This window comes from Antechinus flavipes, chromosome 5 (assembly GCF_016432865.1).
Source record: "Antechinus flavipes isolate AdamAnt ecotype Samford, QLD, Australia chromosome 5, AdamAnt_v2, whole genome shotgun sequence".
Lineage (NCBI taxonomy): Eukaryota > Metazoa > Chordata > Mammalia > Dasyuromorphia > Dasyuridae > Antechinus > Antechinus flavipes.
The window spans coordinates 9,323,675-9,346,534 of NC_067402.1; the positions used below are offsets into that span (position 1 = coordinate 9,323,675).

The following is a 22,860-nucleotide window of genomic DNA, read 5'->3' on the forward strand; positions in this document are numbered from 1 at the left end:
GATTTTTTCTAAAACTCTCTGAATTATCAATAAGATTATCGGATGCATTGTCTCATTTTATATTTCTTTGTTCAGCTTATTCTCACACCGCCCAATTCATTGGTATACGTCTTTGGCTTTCCAAGTAATTTTTTTCTGAGCTTTTTGAAGTGATGGATATCTATTTTCTCATTCAGTCAGCGTCAGGTTCACAGTTTTCATCATTCCATGGGCACATTAATGTCTCGACCTTAATGGCTGCCTGGATGGGCAGCTGAGGCAGGTAGCAGTTAACTTTCTGGTCTCGCTTGGCCTCCAAGGAAAGATGGTGTTTATTTCCACCCTTTTCTTCTCCCAGACAGACTTCTATGATTCATGAGCTTTTCCAGTTTTTCCTTTGAACTCAGAGTTTGGTGGGCAGGGGGAAGTGTGGGGTCATTTGTAATCTGGGGCCCCCACCCATCCTTCTAGGAACAGGGAGTTGCTTTGGGTACACATGCATCCAGGCCAAGTATGGAGAAGGGCGATGGCAGTGGGGAGGGCAGGGTGGCACACAGGTCAGGCTCAGCCTGGTAATTGCTATTATTTCTTCAGGCTTTTCACTTGGGTCATTATGGGTTTATTTCACTATGTGTTTAATCTTTCAGCATATTTACAGCTTCCTGTTATTACAAAACTAATTAGCACTCTCAAGGACAAAGTCCTATTATATTCAGGGTCGCAAATAGGGGTAAACATTTTGGCAAGATCTTCCATCATCCTCTATATTCAGATTGGTTGCCCTATTTCCAGCCCCTCTATTTCTTCCCAATTCCTGTGATAAAACAGAAATTCACAATCATTGATATGCAGCTCAGATTAAAGATTATCAACATTTCAGATTCAACTGTGAAAGGGAGTATCTTATTGCAGGGGTATCGGCCATTTGATGGGGGATCCAGGCCCCATTTTTCCTCCCATTGGTCGTCAAACAATATGTATTTTATCAAGTATTTATAACGTGCCAGACATTGTGCTAAGCATTGAGTATACCAAGAAATGCAATAAATATGTTGTTAGTTTAAAGTTTGACTTTTTAATATTATTTGAAGGACAATTAAGCTTTAGAAACATAATTTAAAACAGTACAAATAGTTTTAAACCCTGTTTCTTCTCCCTTCCCATTCCTTTAAAGAGTTTTGTGTCCTTGGCTCCTAATTCAAGCCCTGGTCTAAGCTGGGGGAAGGAGGGCAGAGAAAGGGGAGAGCATTGTGGGATGTTTGCAGTAAGAGTAACACAGGAGAGATGCCTGATACAGTAACAGCTGTATTCAAAATGAAGGATGGAGGAGAACAACTCTGCAGTTTTCTGAAAGGTTACTGTTAATTGAGTGAGACCAAGATGTCCAGTTCGGGCTGGATGGCTCAGATACTGGGAAGAGTTAAAGCGACTGGAGGAGGAGGTTAGGTAAGAGAACTTGGGAATATTGGTGACAATGATGAATTAGCTCTGATACAATTCACAGAATAAGAGAATTAATAAGCAGGGCGCCCCTGTCTCCATATCAGCTGCTTCAGGTCATCAGTGAGCACCTCTATCCAGTTTTGGCCTGTTCTTTCTCATTTCCTTTCTTTTTTCTTTTTCTCCAAATGTTTCACCCACGCCCGTGATATGTATGTGTGTCTATGAATGTATGTATGCATATATATAGACATATATACATATATATGTGTGTATGTGTATTTATATATCTATATCTCAATCTCATATGATGTGTGTATACATGTTTATGTATATGAGTTTGTTCATTATGTATTTATACATATCTCTGTGTACATGTAGATATTTTTGTGTCTATATAGTTTTGACATTGCCTATATTTTTACTGTATTCTTCCCACCACACCTACCTTAAAATAAACTTTGAAGAAGATTCTGTTGAACTAAGCATATCAAAGATTTTTTTTGCATTATCTGACTTCTTTATTCCTTCACTTCTATTAAAATTTTATTTTTTAATAAATAGGGATATATTTTCTCCCACCCACCACCACATCAAGAAAACAAAACAAAACAAATTCTTTGGAACAAATATGCATAGTAAAGCAAAATAAATAGTTTCATTGGCTGTGTAGAGAAATATACATATATATATACATGTATATACATATTCATTTCATATCCTAACTGCACTATCTCTCTGGTCAGAAGACAGAGAGAATGTTTTTATCAATCTTCTAAAATCATGAAATGTCATTTTATTCATCAGGGTACTTGTAGATTTCAAAGTTGTTTCTCTTTAGAGTATTGCTATTATTTATAATATGTTGTTGTAGTCCTGCTCATTTTACTCATTAATTTATAAAAATACCCGTTAACCATTTTTGTAGCATTGATTCTGTAATATAAATTGCTCTCCTATTTTCACTCACTTCTCTCTCCATCAATTCCTATAAAATTTTCTGCGTTCCTTTGTTTTGCTTTTCAAAAACCCAAATTTGCATCATCATATGCTTCCTGGTGGAATTCACAACATAGGGGCCTCAAAATTGTTCATATTTATAATACTAATATTATAATATAAATTGTTTTTATGGTTCTGCTTATTTCACTCTGTAAGAATGAGAAAAGAACTGCTTTCAAAATAATATGGTTGCCCAAAGGGCTATCAAACTGTGCATACCCTTTGATCCAGCAGTGTCTTTTCTGTTCTTGTATCCCAAAGAGATTTTATAGGAGGGAAAGGGACCCACATGTGCAAACATACTTGTGGCAGCCCTTTTTGTAGTGGCTAGAAACTGGAAACTGAAGGGATGTCTCTCAGTTGGAGAATGGCTGAATAAGTTATAATATATGAATGTTATGGAATATTATTGTTCTGTAAGAAATGACCAGCAGGATGATTTCAGAGAGGCCTGGAGAGACTTACAGGAACTGATGCTGAGGGAAGTGAGGAGAACCAGGAGATATTGTATATAGCAACAACAAGATTATACAATGATCAATTCTGATGGACATGACTCTTTTCAACGAGATGATTCATATCAGTTCCAATAGACTTGTGATGAAGAGAGCCATCTGTAGCCAGAGAGAAGCCTGGGGGACTAAGTGTGGTTGCAATGTAGTATTTTAGATTTTTTGTTGTTGTTTCCTTGCATTTTTTCCTTTTTTGATCTGATTTTTCTTGTGCAGCCTAATAATTGTGGAAATGTGTATAGAAGAATTGCACATGTTCATCATACATTGGATTACTTGCTGTCTAGGGGAGGGGGAGGAAGAAGGGAAAAAGAAAAAAAAATTGGAACATAAGGTTTTGCAAGGGTAAATGTTGAAAACTATCTAGTGCATATGTTTTGAAAATAAAAAAGCTTTAATAAAAAAGCTGTGACAATATTTATATGAACTGGTCCACCTGTTGTTAAATGAAAAAGTCTTCTTTACTAGCTTAAAATCATTAAAACTGGAAGGCCTCTCAGACCAACTTCCTACCGCTACAGATGAGAATATATCAGGGGAGGCTCCCCGCAATCATTTTCCTCAGAAGCAGGAATGGCTTCTTTCCCATGTCCATGTACACGGATACCTCTCTATTACAGAATATTCTTTCTACAGAACAATGGTACAGAAGAATGGTACTATTGAAAATATTTTAATTGATTTGATTCACAAAACTATTTATACCTTAAATCCTTGGGCTAAGAATACTGCAGAGTTTCAAATAATAACCCTGGTTCTTCCACAGATAGGAAGTCCTACAGAGAGCCAGTGGTCAGTGTTCGGGGTTGCTGAGAGTCCCAGTGCTGTGAAACTTCTTTCCTTAGAAGTCGAGGAGGGTCCCTGTCCAGACTCATTGTCAGGAAGGAACCAGAGAAGGACCAGATGGGGAACAGACAAGAGGGGCCTGCCTGTGTTTCATCAAACAGCCCTCCTGGGGCCCTGGCAGGGTAGCTGCTGTTTGCAGCCCTTGTGTAACGAGCATTTCCTGACGCTGCATGATGCAACCCCCAGGCCTCCCGTGTGCGAACATGGACTGGCAATAACACCGGCCCCCATTAGATGGAAGGCAAACTCTCTGGGTCTGTAGGGACCAGCCTCTGCTTAAATGAGTGGCTGGTTCAAACACTCCAGTCAGGGCTCAATTCCACCAGGGACTGACGGATTGAGGTGGATTGTTTATTTTGCTTGTTATAAACTGCTGGATCATTAAAGAAATGTTTACATCCTCTCCCCAGTCCGTGTGGCGAGGGCTCGTTGCCCTCCTTTCCCCTCTCCTCCTCCCAGCCTTGCCAAAACAGAAGGGGAGAGATCAAGAAGCATTCACCCCGGGAGGGGTCTGAGGGCATCCTCTCCCATGACTTTCCAGAAACCCAGAATAATGGATGTAGAACTGGGGGGATCCTGGAGGCCCTCAAACGCAACCCCTTCATTTGACAGAGAAGGAAACCGAGTCTGAATGGGCTAAGCGATTTCCCCAAGTTAAGTTGGAAAACCTCTAAGAGCTAGACTTTGTGTGGAAACTTTTCTGAGGGAAAACTTAGGACTTACTACCTGAGGAAGCCTGTTGCATTTCACTTTTGGAAAGCCTTGTTTGTCAGGAAGTTTTTCTTGAAATCAAATCTGATCGAAAACACGGAGGCCTCTGGGGCCGATCTGCAGTATTTGGGTTGCTACGACTGTGGCGGGTTGGAAACTTTTACCTGGCTGGGGAGGTAGAAGTGCAGACATTCTTGCCCCTGTGCATGTTGGCAGACCCGGTTGGATGGTAGAGCATCCGTATGTAGACACACACACATACACACACACACACACCTCAGGGTTTTTATTTTTCCTGCTCAGATGCCTGTGGGTCCTACCAAGGAAGCACACGTGTTAGAAAGGGAGGCTGCAATTCTGGAATTCACTGAGTGAGACCTGCCATTTGTGACTATCTAACAATCCACATTTCAGCTGCTGCTCGGGCGTGCTAAATGAGGCAGGCCTGTTCTGGTAGAATGCTGATGGGCGAAAATCCTGAAACACACACACGGCCGGTCGATGCCATTGGCTGATGGCGTCCAGACACTTGAGAAGCTGGATGATTCCTTCCGGAGGTGATACTGCCTTCCAGCTGGAGCGCTGGGAGGGAAGTCAGGAAGAGCCAGAGTCAAAGGTTGCTTCTGATGATTTGTGTTAGACCCTGGGAAGTTCATTTAACTGCTCTGTGCCTCAGTTTCCTTTTCTGTAAAGTGGAAGATAATAATTCTTAGTGTACCTACCTCATTTGGGTTGTTAAAAAGCTCAAATGAGATATCTATAAGGCACTTAGTAAACTTTAAAACACCATATAAACAGCTTTACTATTAATGTTATTATTAACGATTATGACTACTGCTCCAACAGTGATGATCTTGATATTCCAAATAGTCCGGACATCTTTCTCACTATTTTTGACCAACCTGCTTCAGTCTTCCCCGTAGCCATACACACAAAAGGGATTATGTCAAGTTTTTGGCTTTGGAGGAAAATAGAAGCAACGCAAAAAAAAAAAAGCAATAAAAAAATAAAAATAAAATAAAACAGTAGAAGCAATGCATATTATTGAAAAGAGCAGAGCTTTGATCTGTGGAGCAAGAAGATCAGGGATTGAGTCTGTCCGGACTATGTGTCCACAGGCCAGCTAACTAAGTCCTTTGAGCCTCAGCTTTGTCTTCTGTAAAAATGGGAATAATAATAACCCATTTGGACAATGTAAAGTATTTGATAAGTTGCTGATAATTATAAAGCCCCTTTAGACTTTGCAAAGGGTTTTACATTAATAGTGAGAGCTAGCATTTATTTAGCACTTGAAGGTTTACAAGGGTTTTTAATATAGTCACTCCTCTCTGGTCCTTAAGATGATCTTACAGGGAGATATTATTGTTATCCCTGGTTTAGCCACATGCCTATAGCCATGTAGCTATGGACTGAGATAGGATTGGAACTCTGATCTTCTAGATTCAAAGTCTAATATTTTCTTTGCAGCTACTTTTCTCATAATATCTTCATAAAAAACATACTGCTTCTGTTATTGTTGTTTACAGGTGAGGAAGCTGAAGGCCAAAGGAGCCAGTTAGTTAATGTCAGTGGATTTGAGCCCAGGTCTTCTAACTCCAAAGCTGGTATTTTTTTTTTTTTGCTAATTATCCTTCTTGTACATAATTATATCTATATATGTATGCATATATACTATGCACATACATATAGAAATGATACTATATAGCTGCATCAATTTATCATCTATTCATTTATCTGTTTGTCTATCATCTATCTATCTATCCATCCAACCATCATCTTTCTTTCCAACTATCATCTATCTGTCTATCCATCTATCATCAATCTATCCAGTTATCATCTGTCTATCCATCTATCATCTTTATCATCTATTTCTTTCTTCCTTTCTTTCTTTCTTCCTTTCTTCCTTCCTTCCTTCCTTCCTTCCTTCCTTCCTTCCTTCCTTCCTTCCTTCCTTTCTTTCTTTCTTTCTTTCTTTCTTTCGCTGAGGCAATTGAAGTTAAGTGACTTGCCCAGGATCACACACCTACGAAGTGTTAAGTCTTTGAGATCAGATTTGAACTCAGGTCCTCCTGACTTCAGGGCTGGCACTCTATCCATTGCACCACCTAGCTGCCTCCATCTATCTATTTCTTTATCCATCTATCTATCTATCTTCATCATCATCTGTCTATCTATCTATCTATCATTTGTCCATCCATCCATCTAACTACCATCTATCTACTTATGTGTTTATATACAAACATATACACGAGACTAATGGGAGGTAAAAGCATTTATTAAGCACTTGCTGTGTGCAGGGATGATGCTAAGATATTCAGCGAGTAGGAAGTGAAGATAAAAGTATTTCTCCTCCAAAGCTTAGCTTGTCATTTAAATTAAAGATGTGGAAGCTTTAGCGTATTGTGGCCACACCCATTTTAATGCTCAAGATAGACAAGATGCTGGACTCGGAGTCAGGAAGACTCGGGGTCAAATCCCACTTCGGATGGTCACCACCTCTGGGACCCTTGACCAGTCACTTTGTTCTCAGTGATCCTCCGTTTTCTTTTTTTATAAAATGGGAATCGGAATGAGCGTTGCATCCGTGTCGCATCCCGTCTAGAAAGCTGCCCTTGTAGTCAGCCTGGGTTAAGTCATGGCTCCAACACATATTGCTTGGGTGGTCTTGGCACATCACTTAACCTGTCACCGGTCAAGGCAACACGGTGCTCTCTGTATTTGAAGGGAGTCTCTTTTCTTGGGCATTCTCTATAGTCACAATGTCACAGTTCCTGTCCCTGTCCCTATAATAACTGTAATATTTCCTTCAAAGCATTTTGTGGGGGTTAAATAAGAGAATGCAGGACCGAGCCTGGCTTTGCCGACCTTATGGAACCATTCGAACCTCGGAGTAATCAATCTTGGTCATCGTCACTGAAGCTCCCCGAGGGGAGGGGTAGAATTTCTTCTTGTTTTTGCAGGAATGCAGCTCTCTCTCTCTCTCCCCCCCCCTTCCCAATTCCACAGCTTCTATCCATTCTTTTCGGAACGCTTCCTCTCGCACTCATTTCTTCCAAATCCTTCTTGTAAATTCTGTTCTTCCTCAGTGGCAACATTGGCATCTTACCACTTCTTGGGACTCATCCAGCATGAGAATGGCCAATATTTTTTAGTGCAGTCAGATAACAGTGATCTGTTCTGACTCAGTCTTGAGCTACTTCTTTTCTACTGTATGGACACCCTCAGAATTAGACCTGAGTCTTCCAGGGCTCTGCCCATCTCTTTGCTCTGTGACTCCAGACCTTGTCCATGGGTCCTGGTCCAAGGGGTCAGGGTGCCCTTAATTTTGCAAGATGCTTACTTCTAAGAGTATAATTCTCTTGGTATGGTATTTCCTCCACAAACCCTAATTATAACTCCTCTCTGGCTCGGGACATGGTCAACAAAGTAACTGTGGCCAAAAAGCACATTTTCCTGGCTCAGCCTAGTGAGGAGTCTCTTGGAACGTGGTCCGATTTAGTTCTGAGGATACAGACACTGACCATCACCAGACCTGAACTGAAGACCTTGTCAAGTTGGTATAGAACAGACTAAGATTTCCAGCATCCTCGTGTTCCTCCTTTGATGAGGGATGGGAACAGGAGTTCTAGGATTGGATCCCTTTAGCCTCTGAGTCTCATCTTGAAAAGATGAGCTTTTCTTAACTTTCCAATAACCCTTGAGTGTTTTTACCTTCAAAATCTGAAGCAAAACCTGATCCCACAATTCCTTGATCCTTTGTACGCTTTGCCTGATTTCTCCTCGATTCTTTCAGGAGTCAAGATGGCTGCTGAGACCCTCCCTAAATCTAAATATAATGCTGATATTCAATTGGGTCATCAGAAGAAGGGATAAAAGTCCAAATGCTGCCCAGGACACCTCTGTTTCTGTCTCAATAAAGCTGCCTTGGGCTTTCATGCTGTAGACCCTTTCTGCATTTTCTAACCTCCTTTTTCTTCCCTTCCTTTCTCAAACCCAGGGAGGGGTCTGTGGAGAGATTATGATAATAGGAAGATTGCCAGGCGGGGATGTAAAGACTCCCACTTCTCAAAGCCCACTCAACCTCCGAGGCGCATTATAAATAGTGGCTGATATCCGTGTTTATTTCATAATGAATGTTTCCAGCACAAAGAGAACCAAATAGTCATTCTTACCACAAAAGGCCCTGACAGCAGAACAAAACAATAGTTTAATCCTTTGTCATTTTCAATCGTTGCTAATCTCAAACATGGAAGAAGCGTCCCATCCGTTCTCCCATGGCACTGTTCTCACGGTTATAAGAGAGCCGGTCGTCCCTTCCAGGGTGTCTAAACTCTCAGTCAGTAGGGGACAGTTAAGAAAAAAAAAAGCTGGATCTGTAGGCAGAGGACCTGGGTTCAAATATTGCCACTGTCTTTGCGACATTATGGTCTTTAGGTCCTTTTTCTTGAGAGATGCTGTCAATTCAATAAATATTTGTTAAGCACTTACTGTGTGCCGGGCACTCTAAAAGCAAGGTAGTTCTTACCCGCGTGGACCTTATACTCTAGTGAGAGAAAGCTACCGATAAAAGGGAACTGAAAAGCAGGAGGGATGAGAAGAAGGTGCCCATGTGCAAGCATGGTAGAGAAAGACCAGGCAGCGGAGCCCAGAAACAAAGACATGGACAGCCTTAAAATAGAGGAGATGAGGAATCAGTCAATTGGGATTAGAAATAATTCTTCTAGGGAGTAACTTCATCATTGTAAATGTATCTTAGTGTTTTATTGGTTCCTAGGTCCGTTTCTGCCTTGATGTATTATTTTTTTTTCTGTGAAAAATAGTCTCTTGGAGCAGGTAGGTGGTGCAGTGGATAGAACACCAACCCTGAAGTCAGGAGGACCTGTTTCTGGTCTCAGACACTTAACACTTTCTAGCTGTGTAACCATGGGCAAGTCACTTAACCCCAATTGCCTCAACAACAAAGAAAGAAAGAAAGAAAAAAAGAAAGAAAGAAAGAGAGAGAGAGAGAGAGAGAGAGAGAGAGAGAGAGAGAGAGAAAGAAAGACAGTCTCTCAGGGGAAGTATCTATTAAATATTAAACACTGTTTAACAGAGTTGCAAGTCAAATCAACTTTATTAGGCAATGGACACTAACAAGTCTCCATCTCATGATGCTGTCGTCTGAAAAATCTTGAAAGCCATGTCATTAGTTCTCTCTGTTTGAGAAGATACAAATAAATTTCGTCTCCATTTTAATCTTTTTATCATAAGATATGAGAGAAAATATATTTATATTTTAGAAATTTATGGAATAGGGTAATTTCTCTCTAAGGGAATTTAATTTTCATATTCAATGATGTTTGAATCCCAGCTATCATTTTCCTTTCCTTTTTTCCCCTAATCATGTGAGCTTATGGACTAAAAATGTAATTTGACTTACAAATCATTTAAAGTGATGGAATGACTATCTCATCTTCCTAATCTAAATTCTTGTGATCATCTGCTTACCTGCATCTCCTTCTCTCTAAGGAGTATGTGGATTCCTCCTTAGAACTGCAGATGTTAACTGGTTCCATGTAGCCGGTAACGCTGTTTTGCTTTTGGGATACATCCTGTGCTTATTTATCTGTGTATATCTTGTCTTTCCCTAATAGACTGTAAGCTACTGGAGGGCAGGAGTTGACTTATTCTTGGTATTTAAATCCCCTGGGCCTAGCACAGTGCCTAACACAGTGCCTAATGTTTGCTGATTGGTTGGTGGTTGGTTGACATGTACTGATTTTGCTGAGTCCTAATATGGCTCAAGACCTTCTCAATTAAATCCAAATTCATTTGAGATATTAGCTTAGACATGAAGAAAAAAAACTAAGTAGGTGAGAAATATACATTTCCAAATTTATTTGCAGTTGGATGGACAGCACATTGAGTTAGTCCATCAGTCTGTAAGTCCAGCATGGCACATGGGACAATGAGAAGAAAGTAGAATAGGAAAGTAGAAAGAGACGGGGTTGTGATGTGATGTGCAGTTGGGCCTTCGATGACCCCAAAATTCTTTCTAGGGGGAAGTAAAAAACATTTATGAAGCACCTACTATATACCAGGTACTATACAAGGCACTTTTTAGATATGTTGCCTCATTTGATCTCTGATAGCAGACTCATAATTTTGATACATTTTTTGGCAAGTGTGATTCTATGAATCATGGAAACTGCTTTCTCTCCAGGTGACCTAGATGGTAAAGGAAAGGGTCTCGAAGGATGGGAGTAGGGTGAGGTAATTGTCATAAAAAGATTTGCATGCAAGAAATGGTATAAAAGACATTAAGCACATGTCTGATCAGAAAAGGAAGCAGGCTGGCTCCATATCGAGAATAAGGGACAAGAGCTGGACAGACTGGGAGATGATCTTATACTCATGATAGCTAAAGAGACTTCTGCAAGGCCTGCCATGGATTCTCTGGAGAATCTGTGGAAGATCATTCCCAGGACTTGCTCAGGGTGACAAGGACATGCATGGACAGCTTGACATCTGACTTAGTTGACAGAGATCTTGCGTGGATAAGATCATGGGTCCCTTAGAGTGCATCTGCTGGATTTCTGCCAAGTCTACCTCTTTTCCTTTTCCTTGTTCTTACCAGACCATAATGGCCAAAAGCCACCATTCAGACCTTGAACTTGACAAGTGTTTTATTTCTTTCCTTGTTTTTTTGGTCCTTTTTTCATTTGAGTTAAGCCTGGGATTGAGGGATTGCGGTTCTCGAGCAGGGGGACCTCAGAGGGCATGTGATCCAGTCCCCTCATTTCACAGATGAAGAAACTTTGAGGTGCTTGAATTTAGGTGGCTTGTCCAAAATCATCCAAGTAAGCAACAGATCTAGGACCTCTGGCTGCACATCCACTACAGCATGCTATATAATCTAGTTTTAGAAGGCTGTGTCATTTCTTACAGACAGCCAGGACTTCTGAGGTGATCTAGGCCAGTTCCTCTCACCACCACCCCCCCTCCCTACATACATATCCCATTTTACAAATGAAGCAACTGAAGTCTGGAACAAGGGACAATGATTTGTCCAAAATCAGAAAGGCAGGGGCAGAGCCAGGATTTGAGAATCATTAAGTGACAGATATTGACTCCTAACCCAGCACATTTTCTTCCATTCTCCAGAGATGTGGTTGCTTGGATGAGAACTCCATGAGGATCCCAAATTTTTCTTGGTCCTCTAGATTTTTAATTCCCCCAGCTTCATTCTTATACTGGAAAATACTGTTGCTAACTGGAATAATCAAATTATTGTTTGAAACCAAGTTGTTTTTGTTGTTGCTTTATTGTTTTTGAAGGTATTTTATCTTGCTTTGTTCTTACATCTGTGTGAGTTTCTGTATGTTTGTGTGTTAGGGAGTTGGAAAATAAATTTATCATCATTATAATAATCCTATCATAGTTAGAATATATATATATATCGTTTTAATATTTACAGAGTATTTTTACAGATTTTATCTTAGGTTTTAGGTGAGATTATTATTCCCATTTTGAAGAAGAAGAAATTGAGATTGAGATGGCAAGTGACTTATACAAGATTACACAACTAATAAGTATCTGAGGCAGGATTTGAAGCCAGAACTTCCTGACTTTAAGCAGGTATTTGGCACAATGGCTAGAGAGGCAAACCCAGAATTAGTTTCCTTATCTATAAAATGAACTGGACAAGGAAATGGCAAAGTGTTCTGACGTGTCTGCTAGGGAAACCCAAATGGGATTGCAAAGCATTGGACACAACTGACAACTTTCTGTCTTCAAGTCCAGTGCCCCGTCCATTGTACCAGAGGGTTGCTTCTGGTTTTGCTGTTGTACCCAAGAGTTGGTTACTGGCCTTTCATTAATGGATAGATTTTAGGAGAGAACAATGGATATGATAGAGATGAGACTAGTTGTGACAACATGAAATCAATGGTGGCAAAGGGAGACTTGGACTTGAAGGATGTGGAAGTCTCTCTAGCTCTCTAATAAGGGGTTCCTCATTGCCCACCTCAATGATCTCTGCTTTTTCTCAGTCATGATCCTCATCGACCTTCCCTTTGGCATCTGACATTTGACTATTGCTTCATTGTTGGAAATTCCCACAACTTGGCTCCTGTGTTAGCATGTTTTTTTTTTTTTTAATCTCTGTTCTCTTCTGACATTCCAAATGTGCCTTCTCAATCACCTCAATAGGTTACCCACCTTTTCACCCCTAAATGGCCCTTCTAAGACTTATCTCTCCAGCCATTTGCTCTCATGCCTTTGTGCTCTCTCCCATTCACTTGCTTTCAAATCAATGTTTCCACAGGTCTTCAGTTTCTCTCCTGGGCCTCTGGCCAGCATTTCTCATTTCTCATCAGGTGTTCTGCCATCCCTTCATACTCATCATGTGCAAAATCAAATTAATTATCCTCCCTTCAGGCTTTACCAAATGCTTTGCAAAGATTGTTTCATTATTTTCTCTTCTTGTGTTCTTTCTTTCTATTGACATCATCCTCCTCCTCTTCAGCGATGGGGTTTGAGCCTCTGGAATATTAAGGTTTTAAGGATCCCTGAATTTTGTCTCTTCGATGGAATAGATTTCAAGTTACCTCTGGGAGGCAGACAATTGAGTATCTTATGGTTGGACTGGTTGATAAGCCTCTGGGAACCTAGTCCTTGGGACACTGATGGATGATTCACGCTCAGGCCCATGTTCAGAGCCTTTCTGAAGGCAAGAGCATGTAATATCTGGGCTAGCTTTCTGGAGGCCTTTTGTAATGGGTCTTGATTTCAGTGCAGGAGGCAAGAGAGCCATCAGGACTCTGTCTCTGAGCTTGTCCCAGTTTATATGTTCTATTACAATTACATCATTGCAGTATACTGAATATAAATTGATCATTTTATCACTAGGGAACCATTATTTGTTGTAAGATTAAATCAATCATACTGAACTAGAGAACTCACATGCTAAACTAACCATTGTCTTATCAATTCCACTGAATTAACACCTTGTTGTAGGATTAAATCAATCATACTGAGTTCCTGTCCTTTACATCTCCCTCTTTCTTTTGTTTTAGAACATAAGTGGTCATGTCCTCTCTGACTTCTCAGGAAGGTGAGGACCCTGAAAAGGAGGTGATTATGTTCTCCCTGATTTCTCAGAAAGGGGGGTGAAACACCAAAAAGGAGGTGATCACACCCTCCCTAATGTCTCAGGGAGATGAAAACACCAAAGGAAAATAGTGAGTCAAACCAGATTTTGTTAGCGGATTTCTGAAGGGTCTCCCTTAAAACAGATATACATAAATCTATCAATATGGGAGGTAATACACAAGCACATAGTAATATAACATAGGCTAGTAGTGAAATAACACACAACATGAATCAACATGAAGAGTTATACATAAGTTCTAGAAATAGTCCAAAACCAATCCATTGTCCATTACTTCATGTATCAGGGAATCCAATGATTCTTACAAGTTTTGAAGTTCTGTAACAGTCTTATCATATCTCAGGGAATCCATTGATTCCTAATGTTTTTGAAGTTCTGCAACAGTCTTATCAACAATTTTTCATCTCAGGGAATCCAATAATTCCTGGAAGTTTTGAAGTCCTGTAACAGTCTTATCAACAATTTTTGATGTTCATGAGTCAAATGCCATACACATTGGGTTAACAGTCATGTTTTTTCAGTGGCTCGTGTAGTCAGAGATGGAACCACCCAATGTTTCTTGAGTTTTCTTTTTTTTGTTTCAAGATTTTTCTCTTTTTTCTGTCTCTCTTTGATGGACAAGGTGAATACGGCTCATTGGCACCCATCTGATCCCTTCCATTCACCACTTTCTGCATCTCTCCACATCATCTGGTGATTATATTGGAGCTGCTCACATTGGGTACTGCCCTTCTGTTGGGTTATAAAACCTTTATTCTCCCCAATTGTAATCCCTTTCTGCCATCTGATTGCATTTTGGCTGATTGATCAAAGAAGGAAGGAATGGTGCAGTCAGTAAGTGGTACTTGGTAATTTATTGGCTGCTTGATTGGTGGGAGGAAGCCCAAAATCTCCCTGGTCTCCAACCTTCCCCAGTTGTCGATAGCACTGGATGACAATTGTGGACCATCTCTGACAGGGACATAAAAGCATGGGAATCACTTTACCTCGGTTTGCTCTCTCTAAATGTTTTTTTTTTTTAAGTTCAGTTTATAATTTATAGTAGATCTGTCTCTTCTTATTCCTCTTTTTGTCACAAATACAAGGTACCATAAATTTATTTTTTCTTGAATATGGATCCTTTCCTTTTGCTGAAAAGCAATACATTGCATCAGAATATGTACTCAGCACCATCAAAATGACTTTAGTAAGCACTTATTGTGTGTCAAATAATGGGCTAGACTTTGGAGCTATAGAGTAAAACAGGAAAAATAATAATGTTGAAAATAATAGTAGATATATATAATACCAACAAGGTGCCAGGCTCTGTGCTAAGTGATTTTATAATTATTATCTCATTTGATGCTCATAAGTGATGTAAGTACCATTATTATCTAGGTTTTACAGATGAGGAAACTGAGATAAATAGAGGTTAATGACTTTCTTGGCTCACAAAGTCAATGGGTGTCTGAGGCTGGATTTGATCTCAGCCCTTCCTGATTCCAGATTGAGTCTGTTTTACCATGCCACGTCCCTACCCTTACCTTCTTTTGAGGGAAACAGGTAACCCTATCTAAATACAACATACACCCATATACGCATATTTAAAATAAACACTCATACAAGCATATTTAAAATAAATACAAGGTAATTTCTGGGATGGGCACTAGCAGCTGGTGATCTCTTCAGAGACCTCAAGTACAATGGAAAGACATTGGAACTGAGCTTTTGACTTGATCAGTGAGCCTTTATTTCTAGTCTTCTCTTTGAGGGACTTTGCAGGTGTAAGTAAATAAAAAGTAAAAAGAAATAAAATTTATTTCTCTACAGAGAGAAATAAATGCTATAGAGACACATCCGTGGATACACAATAAATGTAAAATGATTCAGAAGTGGCCAGGGGGTATCGATGAAAGTCTCTTAGAGGAGGTGGCTCGAAGGCTGATTGATCTTCAAGGATGCTAGGAAGCCGAAGAGCTGGAGGGGAGGAAATGAGGGCCAGACTTGGGACAGCTCTGCTCTGAACTGGAGGGGAGTGCTTTCAGTCCCAGGAGCGAGGTGAGGTCCTAATGATCTCCCGACTTACATTTGCTTGGTGTTTCAAGGCTTTGCATGCACAATGTCACAGGAGGAGTCCTACAGGGGGTTAGTATGTCCGTTCTACAAATGAGAAAACTAAAATAGCTACTCAAAGGGCACTTGGGACAGGATTTGAATCCAGGTTTTCCTAGCTCCAAGACTTCTGCTGTGCCATCCAGTCTCTTGGGATGAGTGGAAGGTTGGTTGGGTAGTGTTGCTGAGGTTTCTGTGTGAGCCTGGTGTGTGTGTGTGTGTGTGTGTGTGTGTGTGTGTAGGCTCCTGCATCATGGGGCTGCATAGGGAGAGTAGATTGCCCCTGCTAAAGAACCCGAGCTAGATCTCATCCTTCATTGTTCACACACACACACACACACACACACAGAGAATTTGGCTGAAATGAAAATCTGGAATCAGTTCAAGAGACATATGATGACAAGCCATGGGCTGTTGGAATGTTTTCCTCACCTAGAACATAATCTCCGTGTCTGTTTTCAGTTGCTCAGTTCCTGACAGATTGAGTTTAGAATGACCCAGATCTCCCAATTTCAAGAGCAGCCTTTCCTTCCAGTATGTTTCCTTGTGGCAGGAAGAGATAAAAACATATGACATCGCTAGTGACTGGAAGGGAAACGAACGGTGTTTGTTTTTCCATGAGAATTAGCAGTTAGAAAATTAGAGAATGGCTTTTGCCAAATTTGGAAGCTTCCCGGTATGTTTCGAACAGAATGGGGCCATCTTCATCTCTTGAGAGAGGATTCCTCTGAGGTTGGTGAGAGATGATTTCCTGGAGGTGAGAAAGAAATCTGCTCCAAAACACTTGAACTTGAGAGTTCAAGTGATAGTTGAATAGATTGAATGATTTAAGGATAAAGATGTATTCCTATTTAATCCCTGAGGACAAAGGGATTCCCGCTTTCAAGAAGCTTGTGCTTTAATATTGGGGAGAAGAGTCGTTTTAAAAGTTAAAATGAATTTCACCAAGTCCCTTCACTTAGACCTTCAGCCGTCACTTTTCCTCAGGCTTTAATGTTTTTACTTTTAAAAACAAAAACCAAGTTTGCCAAGTAACCGTGGAGGTTCCTTCTAGATGTAGTTTCGTGAGCCTGTGATCTTAGATCTTTGAAACTCAGCCCAAGTAAAGCCTAGGCGACTTTTGGCAGCCTTTGGTCCACTGTTCCTTATATTTCATTAAGCGTCTTTTCCAGTTATGTTCCGGATGGGGGACGTGTGGCAAGGATAAATGAAACACTTCTTGGGTCAGTAAGAGGAATAGCACAAGCATTATAATAAGCATTGGCCGGAAGCCAGTGGATCATTCACTCTTCTCCAGAGGTGCCGGTTCATCCAAGTGTGAGACAGAACCATCATCTACTGCTGCTGGTGGGTGGTTATCGTTCTGTGTCCTTACGTGGTAAGAAACGGCAGCTTAAAAGGCTTCGAGGACATCGGAGGAGCTGATGGAGGCAGCCGATCTCCTAACAGAACCCCTGGCTTCTAGAACGTCCCTTGACAAGTCCAAGTCTCTTACTCTAGGATCTGCAGTAACTCCCCATTGCCTCTTCCACCAAACAAGATCAGCTTGGCATTTAGAAGCATCCCCACCCTATCCCTGGCTCAGCTTCTAAGGTATTTGCTCCTCACTCTCCTTCACACTATTTCCGCTACACTGGCTTTTTTCACTGTTTTCTGAGTTGACGTTCTGCTATTTTTGGGTTATCCCCATATTTGGAAGGGGACCTCTTTGTTTATCTCTTCCCCCTGGACTCTCTAACTTCCTAAGGTTCTAGTCAGGGCCCCCATCAAGAGAAAACCTTTCCTGTCTTCTAACCCTTATCTGCTTTCCCCTTTGTGGGTTCCATCTTCCCAGCAGAACGGAAGCCCCATGAGGGCAGGGGCTATCATACATAATTGTTAAATTCAGAACCCTGAAGTCTAGAACCTACATTGTGGATGCTCACCGATGCTCGTTGGGTCGAACTGATATTAGAATCCGGCAACTGAAGAAGGCTAAGCCGGGGAGGGACATGACATCCAGATTTGGAGGTAGGAAGACCTGGATTCAAATTCTACTTTTGTTACTTGTTGGTGAATAGATCAATGAATGAAATAAAAGTATTTCTAAAGTGCCTACTCTGTGCCTAGCACTGTGCTGAATGTGGGAGACACAAACCCCGAGGCTGCACAGTCCTTGTCCTTCAAAACTTTACATTCTAACAGAACGTAAAGGGTGGGAAGGGGCCCAGAAACGACTCGGGGGATATAATGTCTCCTTCGTTCCAGGAGTTGTGCTAACTTGAGTCTTGTTCTCTGAGTTGGGGAGGGCATGAGTTTGTATTCCTTGAGAGGAAGATGGTCTGGGAACAGAAGGGATAAATCTGGGTAGGAACTACGTATGTTGTATGCTTCCTGTTGGTGCTGCAGAGTGAGCCATTAGACCTTTCTCAGCCTTAGATTTCCCATCTCTAAAATGGGGATAATTGAGCATCTGATTTGCAGGTCTGTGGTGTGCTGTCATGTACATATCAATTTCTCAAGCTTCGCAAACCTGGAAGTTCTGCATATGGCTGCATCATTGGAGGCATTTGGGGAGAAAAAATCCTACCAGTAGGCAGACCTTGCTTATGTAAAAGTCATTTCTTGAAGCGTTTTATTTTCTCTTGAAATCAGGATCCATCAAGTTGGTTTCTAGCTGTAAGGAGAGCAGCACTTGGACTCTTGCTTGGTTCCCTGCATGGTTGGCCACAGAGACTGGAGTTTATGACAGGGAAAGTGTGAACTTCTTTGATAGTCGGGATTTCTTTTGGCCTCCTAGTTACTGGGCACCGGCAGGCTGTCTGTCAGCTTTGGCAGCGGCTTCTGGCCCGGGGAAAATGGTTCTTTGTGCCAGCTGAGTGGTGAGAATTCCTGATATTTATACAATTCACAGCCAGAGGGGCTGAAGATAACGCCAAATAGGTGGAGGGCCTACGGAACTCTGGGTGTTGAATTGCAAGGTTTCCAACTGGGGGGTTTTGCTAAGGGATTTGGGAGCTGGAACTATTGGAGACATCAATTCTGGGGTGTGTGTGTGTGTGTGTGAGTGTGAGTGAGTGTGTGTGTGTGAGTGTGAGTGTGAGTGTGTGTGTGTGTGTGTGTGTGTGTGTATGTGTAAGTCAGCACAGAAGACATCTTCCGACTCAACTTTTTGCTTTTACTTGAGGTAGGAGTGGGGGCTCAGTGCCCACGGAGGCTGTTTCTTGCCTAAGCTGATTGAGTGGATTTCCCGAACTTTATCTTTTCAGTTCAACTGAAGAGCCTGTCCAGTGGGTGCCCAGTTCCTGCCCTCGAGGAGCGAATGTTCCACTGGGGAAAGCCGTTGGTCAGTGTTGTCTCCATGGTCACAAGCATCTTCCTTTTTTTAAAATTTTTTTTAAATCCTAGTAATTATTTTAGTTTCACTCCCTTCCTTTTAGGTCCTAGCTTGATTTATGGATGAAAATTTGGTGTAAAGAACTCCATAGATCAGAAGTGCTAGTCTGAAGGGATTTTAGAAGTCATGTGGTCTGCCTGCCTCACTTTATTTTGACTATTTTGGTGATGCTCGTAAAAGAAAAACCTTTCCCATAACTCCTCTTTTTCTCCTAGCCCCACAAAAATAAAATTTTCCATGTCGCAGTCGAGCAGATTATAGCAGCAAATTGGCTACATCCAAAAAGTAGATACACACCCGATTCCACACCAATAATTCACCGCCTCTTGAGAAGAGAAAAGAGGTACAGGTTATAGCAAGTCTTCTGCCTGTAAGTCACGTGACCTTTCAAAAGTCCCAAAGACATAATTTCTGAGTAAAAGAGGCCGGTGGCCCTCGGAAATGCCAAAGAGCCTCCTGGGGGCAGGCTCATTGCTATTATGGACTGGGAAAAGTGGCTATTCCAGAGCGTGGCAGTTAACTCTGATTGGTTAACAAGTCAGAAGAGAAAATGAATCACCTCATTTACATCTAAATTGTCCAGGCCTGTGTAACTTATTCAAAGAGTTTATCCCCATCCAAGCCTAAGTGGAAAATTGGGTAGGGTTTGATCAAGATTGAGGAGAATTAATGTAATCTCATTATCAGTAATGTCTTCCAAGGGACCAAACTTTGAAATGAGACTCTAGAAAAAGGGGGAATTCTGGATCTCCCCAAATCATTGGTTATTAATAATCGTTTCTCTCATTCATGGAAATGATGAGACCTCTTAATATCCTTTAATATTATTTCCTGACCTCATTGCAGTTGCTGGGTTCATTTGGGTTTATTTATTCTACTCTTCATCAGTTCATAAAATTCTTCTCAAGTTTTTTCTTCATTTCATGGAGGAGGAAATTAAGGCTCAGTGAAATTAAGTCACTGGCTCAGATACGTAAGTAGCAAAGGGCAGAGAAGGGTTGCAAATATAGACAAGGTCAGTCTACTTTCAGCACCTGGTGCTGCTTGGGACAGGATGGGACAGTCTCAGCTTTTTGAAGGTCCAGGAGAAGATAGTCTCAGCTTTCTCTGAAGGTCCAGGAGAGGCCAGTCTCAAACAGTCTCAGCTTTCTCTGAAGGTCCAGGAGAGGACAGTCTCAGCTTTCTCTGAAGGTCTGTGTACATGGGGAAAACCTAGCAGGGAGTTTGTCCTTGGGGCCAATCTTCTGCCAAGTGGCTTATCTTTTCTCCCTGGGACTCTTGACGAGGGCATGGAGGGAGCAGCTGATCCTCTTGTCTGCTGGTGCAGACAGAATCAGAAGAGCCTCCCTCTGTCATGGCTTCCGTTGTTCCTCTGTGAGCCTCCAAGTCAGCCGTTCTCCCCTGGACACTGGGAGGGTAGACTTTGACCTGTGCTTCTGCACTTTGCTGGCAGCGATGGGTTTTGCTGTTGCCATTGACACAGCATCTGTGCTGCCCTCAGGACCAAGGTGAGAGGCAGCCCGGGCAGGGGGAGAGCCCGGCTCCCGTCCGGGGGCTCCCGTCCTCCCCCGGCGGCTGCTTTCTCTCCCCCCTTCCCTCGGCTTTCTGAGCGGCGGACCCCCAGACACGTCTGCTTTCTGTCTCTCGGGGTGCGACGTGTGGGTAAATTGCATTGTTCTGTTTTCAGCCTGCCTGTTTGTTGATGCGGGGCACGGGTGTCATGCCGGAGGCAGTTCTGACAGCCAGGAACGGTCCCCAGATGGCACCGCAGCAGATCTGCCCTTCTGTTGGTGCTTCCCGGTGTGAGGAGACACCGAGCAGCTACAAGCCAGGGGAAGGAAGTGCCGCGGCCCTTCCGCGTGGCGAGGGTCTGCATGGTCCAGCACCGGCCGTGGCCCGGGAGCCAGGCCTGCCACAGTCCCAGGAGCAGAGGAGGCTCCTCCTGCTCGGGGCTACTGGAGAGTCAGGAGCAGCAGTCTGAAATGGTAACCAGTAAGAAGTCCAGAATAAGGAGTTTCTCCCAAAAAATCTCGTGGGAAAAAGATGGATTCCTGATGAAGGATAATCATGGGAAGTAGCTCGTGTCAGGAGTGAACAGCAAAGGCCCCGGCGAGGTGGGCACCACTGGCTTTTTGATGAGCTTCTGGGAGTGTGTGGATGGGGGCACTCAGTACGGGAAAGCTTAAAGGGGCTGAGGAGAGTGTGACTTTAGATTCTGAGTCACGATGGGCAACCTGAGAAGGGAACCCCTCAGGGAAGAGCCTGCTGTCCATTATTTGGGAGCAGTGTTTTTCTCTGGGTGTGCCCGGCTGACTAGAAACAAGCTACTGACTCAGGCAGGCAATTGTGGAGCATCTCAGCTCCTTACAAAAGCCTTCTTCTTGATAAAAAAAATAATAAAAAATAAAACCAGGGCCTTTGAAAAAGCTAGCCCTTCAGATACTGAGGACTTCGGATGCTCAGGCCCTTTCACTTTTAGGTTGAAAGGTGATCTTGTGAGTTCATGGATCATAAACTTAATCTCCATTGCAAAAATGGTTTCTGGGAAGCATCAACATTTCCAGGAAGGCTCGCCTTTCCTCTCTTGCTTCCTCTAAGTAATCTGAAATGTGCATTTCATATCCCTTTAAGGTCCCATCACCTCACTTTTTTGTGTCCTCTTATTTTAAGGTGGACCACATTCTCCTGAGAAAGGCTTCCTCAAATAGGGGCAGCGCGGTACGAACCTGTGCAAATGGCAACTTCTAAGTGAATCGCTTGACTAATCCAATGGGCCGGCTGTGTTTATTCCCCTTTTAGAGGTGCTAGTTCTCTGCTACAACAACTCAGTAAGACGCCCTTTTGATTCTTGTCCAAAGGGACACCAAATTTTTTGGTGTTTCTGTTTTAGAAAGGACCATGGTGACTCGGGTTACATGTGTGGCTACGTGCATGTGTGTGCAAACACACCCACATACATGCCCACTCACAATCCTACCCCAAATGCCCTTTCTTTCTGAGCCCTCCAAAGGAATTGCTATTGTTCTAATAATGATTCCTCATTCACGATGGGTCCTTCTCGCTCCTGAGGAGGTAAGCAGCAGAATTGGTTTAAAGAATACAATTATATGAATTATGTAAACAGAAAAAAGATGATTCGGCGAGTTAGCTGGAGCAGGGGTAAGAGATGGATGGCTTGTGTGCTACACTGACGCCCATATAAGGTCAAGAGAACATCAAAGAAGGAGCCCTGTCCAGCTCTGGGCTCCCTATAGGGAGAATACAGGAGAATCATGGGCAAGGACTGGCCAAGGCAAGAGTCATGAATGGTTTACAACTGGCATCATGGCAGGGAATGTCTCCGTGGGTTACATCTTGGATTCTCTCCTCTTCTGGCCATATGCCCCTCTCTGATAGCTTCCTTCTTTACTTTTCCTCCTCGTTGCTAAGAGTCATTCAGTTTGAGAGTCAGAGGGACCCTGGCGACCATGACCTCAGTGGCCATCCAGAATAATTCACACATGAACAGATCCCTGATGGTAACAGATTCACCAAATGCTTGTCTAGTCTGTGCTTGAAGACCTCTTCAAAATGAAAAGACCTTCTGTTCTGCTGTTAGGCAGCTCCAGTTGTGAGGAAATGTTTCTTGACATTGAATCTAAATTAGTTTCTTTTTACCTCAGACCCATCGTTTCTTATTATGTCCTCTGGACCACATAGAACAAACCCGATGTGTCTTCCCTTTGAGAGACCTTCAGATAGTTGAAGACAAC

At 42.2% G+C, this 22,860-nt stretch overlaps 1 protein-coding gene across 4 annotated transcripts in view; it reads left to right on the forward strand.

Annotated features, from left to right (window-relative positions):
* Positions 1–22,860, forward strand: part of HDAC9 (histone deacetylase 9) — an 867,097-nt gene that overhangs the window by 85,674 nt on the left and 758,563 nt on the right. The gene's annotated exons all lie outside the window — the stretch shown is intronic.